Source organism: Aethalodelphis obliquidens, unplaced genomic scaffold, assembly GCF_003676395.1.
Source record: "Aethalodelphis obliquidens isolate GAN/ISIS:26980383/991018 unplaced genomic scaffold, ASM367639v1 scaffold8, whole genome shotgun sequence".
In the NCBI taxonomy this organism is placed as follows: Eukaryota; Metazoa; Chordata; class Mammalia; order Artiodactyla; family Delphinidae; genus Aethalodelphis; species Aethalodelphis obliquidens.
Window position 1 is genome coordinate 64,217,231 of NW_020837952.1, and position 6,357 is coordinate 64,223,587.

Here is a 6,357-nt window from a genome sequence, read left to right on the forward strand (position 1 = left end):
GATTCAGGCAAGGGAGAGCACCGAGGCCCTGAGCGGGGGTGGGGCTGCAGCAGCGGCCTGTCCACATGGAGAGGGGAGCCCTAGCCCCACCTGGGGACACACGGTAACTGGACGTGGGTCACAGGCGCAAGTGTGAAAGCGTGCACAGGAGCCGGGAGGGGCTCTCAGAGCCTCGGGCTAGGCAGCAAGTCCGAGATGCTCCACAAAAGCACTGACCATCGAAGCTAAAATGGGCAAATCAGACTTTATCAAAATTGAAATGTTCTTCTCGGCTAAGAAAACGAGAAGGCAAACCCTAGACTCGGGGAAAAAAAATACAATACATTCAACTGACAAAGCAGACACCAAGGTGCACCTGAGGGCTTCCACATGTGGGGAGTTCTGGACAGTCAGTTACAAACCAGAGCAGGGCTGGCAGGACCACCAGGAGGACACAGTAGCCTCAGCTGCAGATAGGCACAGGCACTGCCCTCGGTCACTGACACAACCACAAAGGTCAGTGAGGGTGAGGATTGAATGTGACTGTCCGCCCCTCACCTCACATGCACACAGAACACCTCGCTCAGTGGCCGCCATCCTGCCCATTCCAGGACACAGGGAACATTTATTAAAATTGACCACGGAGATATTCTTAACCAATTTCAAAGGGACAGTAGCCACATAGATCATGTCCCCTGATCACAGAGCCGTGCAGTCAGGGAGTTTAATCAGAAGACAAAGTAACAACAGGAGATTAACACATTTCACAGACGTGCTTCTGAATAACGCGCGTCGAAGAGGAGATCGGGGTAAAGAGTAATGCATGTTTCTTAACTAAATGAGAGTTAAAATACCAAGTATCGAATCTTGTAGCTAGGTTCTGTTTATAAAGTGATTTTTAGCTGTAGATGCAAATAGTGGAAAATAATAAAGGCCAAGGACAGTCAGTGAGGCGCCCACCTCAGATACTAGAAAGACCACCTCAAAGTCAAACCCAAAGAAATCACCAGAAAACTACCAGCAAATTCAAACCCAAACAAATCATCAATACCAGATATTACCAGAGGAGATATTAATAAAATGTTTTTTGGGGGACTTGCCTGGTGGCACAGTGGTTAAGAATCTGCCTGCCAGCACAGGGGACACGGGTTCGATCTCTGGTCCGGGAAGATCCCACATGCTGTGAAGCAACTAAGCCCGTGCGCCAAAACTACTGAGCCCGTGTGCCACAACTACTGAGCCTGCACCTAGAGCTTGTGCTCCACAACAAGAGAAGCCACTGCAATGAGAAGCCCGTGCACCGCAACGAAGAGTAGCCCCCGCTCTCTGCAACTAGAGGAAGCCTGCGTGCAGCAATGAAGACCCCACACAGCCAAAATTAAAAATAAATAATTTTTTTAAGAAAACCCACAAATGTACTATAGAGAAAATTAGCAAAACCAAAAGTTGGATCTTTGAAACATTTTTTTTCAAATTGATAAACCTCTAAATAGACTGACCACAACACTATAAGACTAGAAATCAACTACAAGAAAAAAAACTGCAAAAAACACAAACAGGTGGAGGGTAAACAATATGCTACTAAACAACCAATGAGTGACTGAAGAAATCAAAGAGGAAATTAAAACATATCTGGAGACAAATAAAAATGGAAACACAACAATCCAAACTCTGTCAGACATAATAGCAAAAGCAGTTCTAAGACGGAAGTTGTAGCGATACAAGCCTACCTACAGGAAAAATCTCAAATAAACAACCTAATCTCACACCTAAAGCAACTAGAAAAAGGAGAAGAAACCCAAAGTTAGTAGAAGGAAAGAAATCGTAAAGATCAGAGCAGAAATAAATGAACTAGAGACTAAAAAAACAACGGAAAAGATCAATGAAACTGAAAGCTAGTTCTTTGAAAAGGTAAACAAAATTGATAAATCTTTAGCTACACTCATCAAGAAGAAAAGGAAGAGGGCCCAGATCAATAAAATCTGAAATGAAAAAGGAGAAGTTACAACCCACACCACAGAAATATAAAGGATCATAAGAGACTACTGCAAGCAACTCTATGCCAATACAGTGGACAACCTAGAAGAAATGGACAAATTCTTAGAAAGGTACACTCTCCCAAGACTGAACCAGGAAGAAACAGAAAATATGAACAGACCAATTACCAGTATTGAAATTGAATTAGTAGTTTTAAAACTCCCAACCAGCAAAAGTCCAGGATCAGATGGCAGCACAGGTAAATTCTACCAAACATTTAGAGAAGCGTTAACACCTATCCTTCTGAAACTATTCCAAAAAACTGCAAAGGAAGAAACACTTACAAACTCATTCCATGAGACCACTATCACCCTGATACCAAAACCAGACAAAGATATCACAAAAAAAGAAAATTATGGCCAATATCACTGCTGAACATAGATGCAATTATCCTCAACAAAATACCAGAAAACTGAATCCAACAATACATTAAAAGGATCATACACCATGACACCATGATCAAGTGGGATTTATCCCAGGGATGCAAGGATTTTTCAATATCTACAAATCAGTCAACATGATACATCACATTAACAAACTGAAGAATAAAAACCACATGGTCATCTCAATAGATGAAGGAAAGGCTTTTGACAAAATTCAACATCATTTATGATGAAAACTCCCCAGAAAGCAGGCTTAGAGGGAACCTACCTCAACATAATAAAGTCCATATATGACAAACCCACAGCTAACATCATACTCAGTGGTGAAAAGCATTACCTCTAAGATCAGGAACAAGACAAGGATGCCCACTCTCACCACTTTTATTCAACATAATTTTGGAAGTCCTAGCCACAGCAATCAGAGAAGAGAAAGAAATAAAAGGAACCGAATTGGAAAGGAAGAAGTAAAACTGTCACTGTTTGCAGACAACATGATACTATACATAGACAATCCTAAAGATGCCACCAGAAAACTACTAGAGCTCATCAGTGAATTCAGTACAAAGTTGTAGGATACAAAATTAATATACAGAAATCTGTTGCATTTCTATATACTAACAACAAAAGATCAGAAAGAGAAATTAAGAAAACAATCCCATTTATCATTGCATTGAAAAGAATAAAATACCTAGGGATAAACCTACCTAAGCAGGCAAAAAAACCTGTAGTCCAAAAACTATAAGACGCTGATGAAAGAAATTGAAGATGACACAAACAGATGAAAAGATATACCGTGTTCTTGGATTGGAAGAATCAATATATTAAAATGACCGCACTAGCCAAAGCAACATATAGATTCAATTCAATCCCTACCAAATTACCAATGGCATTTTTCACAAAACTAGAACAAATAATTTTTAAATTTGTATGGAAACACAAAAGACCCTGAATAGCCAAAACAATCTTGAGAAAGAAGAATGGAGCTGGCGGTACACACGCCCTGACTTCAGACTATACTACAAAGCTACAGTAATCAGAACAGTATGGTACTGCACAAAAACAGAAATATAGATCAATAGATAGAGAGCCCAGAAATAAACCCATGTACTTATGGTCAATTAATCTATGAGGCAAGGATATACAATGGAGAAAAGACAGCCTCTTCAATAAGTGGTGCTCGGAAAACTGGACAGCTACAGGTAAAAGAATGAAATTAGAACATTCTCTAACACCTTATACAAAAATAAACTCAAAATGGATTAAAGACCTAAATGTAAGACTGGATAAAACTCCTAGAGGAAAACATAGGGAGAACACTCTTTGACATAAATTGCAGCAATATTTTTTTGATCCATCTCCTAAAGCAATGAAAATAAAAGCAAAAATAAACAAATGGGGCCTAATTTAACTTAAAAGCTTTTGCACAGCAAAGGAAACCATAAACAAAATGAAAAGACAACCTATGGACTGGAAGAACAAATTTGCAAATGATGCAACTGACAAGGGATTAATTTCCAAAATATATAAACAGCTCAGTATCAAGCAAACAAACCCAATCAAAAAATGGGATTTAGAAGACCTAAACAGACATTTCTCCAAAGAAGACATACAAATGGCAATAGGCACATGAAAAGATGATCAATATCACTAATTACTAGAAAAATGCAAATCAAAACTACAATGAGGTATCACCTCACACCAGTCAGAATGGCCACCATCAAAAAGTCTACAAATTATAAATGCTGGAAAGGGTGTGGGGAAAGGGAACCCTCCTACACTGTTGGTGGGAATGTAAATTGGTGTAGCCACTATGGAGAACAGAATGAAGGTTGCTTAAAAAACTAAAAATAGGGTTATCATATGATCTAGCAATCCCACTCCTGGGTGTATAGCTGGAAAAGACGAAAACTGTAATTTGAAAAGATACATGCACCCCCATGTTCACAGCAGCACTATTTACAGTAGCCAAGACATGGAAGCGACCTAAATGTCCATCAACAGATGAATGAATAAAGATGTGGTATACATATATATATACATATACAATGAAATATTACTCAGCCACAAAAAAGAATGAAATAATGCCATTTGCAGCAACATGGATGGACCTAGAGATTATCATATTAAGTGAAGTAAGTCAGATAGAGAAAGACAAATATCATTTGATATCACTTATATGTGGAATCTTAAAAAATGATACAAATGAACTTACTTACAAAACAGAAATAGATTCACAGATATAGAAAACAAACTTACGGTTACCAAAGGAGAAAGGTGGGAGGGGAGGAATAAATTAGGAGTTTGGGATTAACAGATACACACTACTCTCTACAAAATAAATACACAACAAGGACCTGCTGTATAGCATAGGGAATAATATCTTGTAATAACCTATAATGGAAAAGAATCTGAAAAAGCATATATATATAGCTGAATCACTTTGCTGTATACCTGAAATATAAATATAAATATAAATATAGTAAATCAACTATACTTCAATAAAAAAGATATTATGAACATCCACATGTCAATAATTTGGCAATTCATATGAAATGGGCATTTTCCTTAAACGACACTGCTTATCAAAAGTGACATAAAAGAAATAGAAAATCCAGATGGGCCTATTTCTGTTAAACAAATTAACTCCATATTTAAAATGTTTCCCACAATGAAGCCAGGCCTAGATGGCATTAGAGGTCAATCTGTCCAAATATTTCAGAAGAAAAAAAAAAAAAACCCAAAACCCCCCATATAAACCCTTTCACTAAAGAGGAAAGTAGAAAAGCCTTTTCAACCCTTTCTTTTTTTTTCTTTTTCAAGTTTTTTTTATGAGGTCATACATTTAACACCAAAATCTGACAAGGACCTTTTTAAAAGAAAGAAATATTACAAGCCAATCTTGCTTATAAAAATAGACACAAAAATCTTAAAATATTTGTAAATCAAATCCAGTGACATATAAAACAGTACACTTGACCATGTGGTATTTGTTTTAGGGATACAAAGTTTGTTTAATATTTGAAAATCCATAATGTAATCATTTGATAGACTAAAGGAAAAAATATGCAGAAGAAAACATATGATAAAATGTAATAACTACTTGTTTTAAAACTCTCAGTAAACTAGGAATAAAGGGAACTTCCTTTAAAACTTATAGCAACAAGAATTTATAGGTGTTTAATTTATAATTTTTGTGAATGACAACTTAATTAAAAGATACTTGTACATTTTATAGGGAAAATATTAACCACTAGGGCTTAGAGAAAGGTATCCTGGTGAACCTGGATCAGTTTAGGGCCTCTGTATTATAACTATAAAATAGGTTCTAAAATGAAAATTCAATATTTTAGATAAATTTGCCAAAGAAAACTTGACAGTCAAAGAAATGTGAAAAAAAATCATGTTTAAAACATTTAAAAAAACTTATACATCATATTTCATGGTGAAACACTGAGCACTTTCCTCCTGTGTGGAAACAAAAAAAGATGTCCACTATATCATATCTATCCAACATTATACTCAAAAGTGCTAGCCCATGCAATAATGCAAGAAAAGGAAATAAGAGGTATTAAGACTGAAAAGATCTGCAGGTGATGATTGTGTATGTAATAAATTGTGTATGTAATAAATCTAATTATTTCTATTTCCAAGCCAGGAAAATGAATTCAACTGTATTTCTATACACTAGAGACAATTAGAAAATGAAACTCAAAAATACCACCTACAGCAGTATTAAGCTGGGAGTGATTCTAACAAAAGGTCTTGCACACCTGTAACTAAAAGTGGGAACCTTACTGACAAGAATGAAAGAGCTAATGTTCATGGTCAGAAGTCTGGATATTAAGATGTTAATTCTCACCCCAATTGATCTACACATTCAATGGAATCACAAAATTCCAGCAGGACTCGTGTGTGTGTGTGTGTGTGTGTGTGTGTGTGTGTGTGTGTGTGTGTGTGT

The 6,357-nt window shown here is 36.8% G+C and overlaps 1 protein-coding gene across 1 annotated transcript in view; it reads right to left on the reverse strand.

The window, feature by feature from the left end:
• Nucleotides 1-6,357, reverse strand: part of TTLL8 (tubulin tyrosine ligase like 8) — a 41,437-nt gene that overhangs the window by 34,024 nt on the left and 1,056 nt on the right.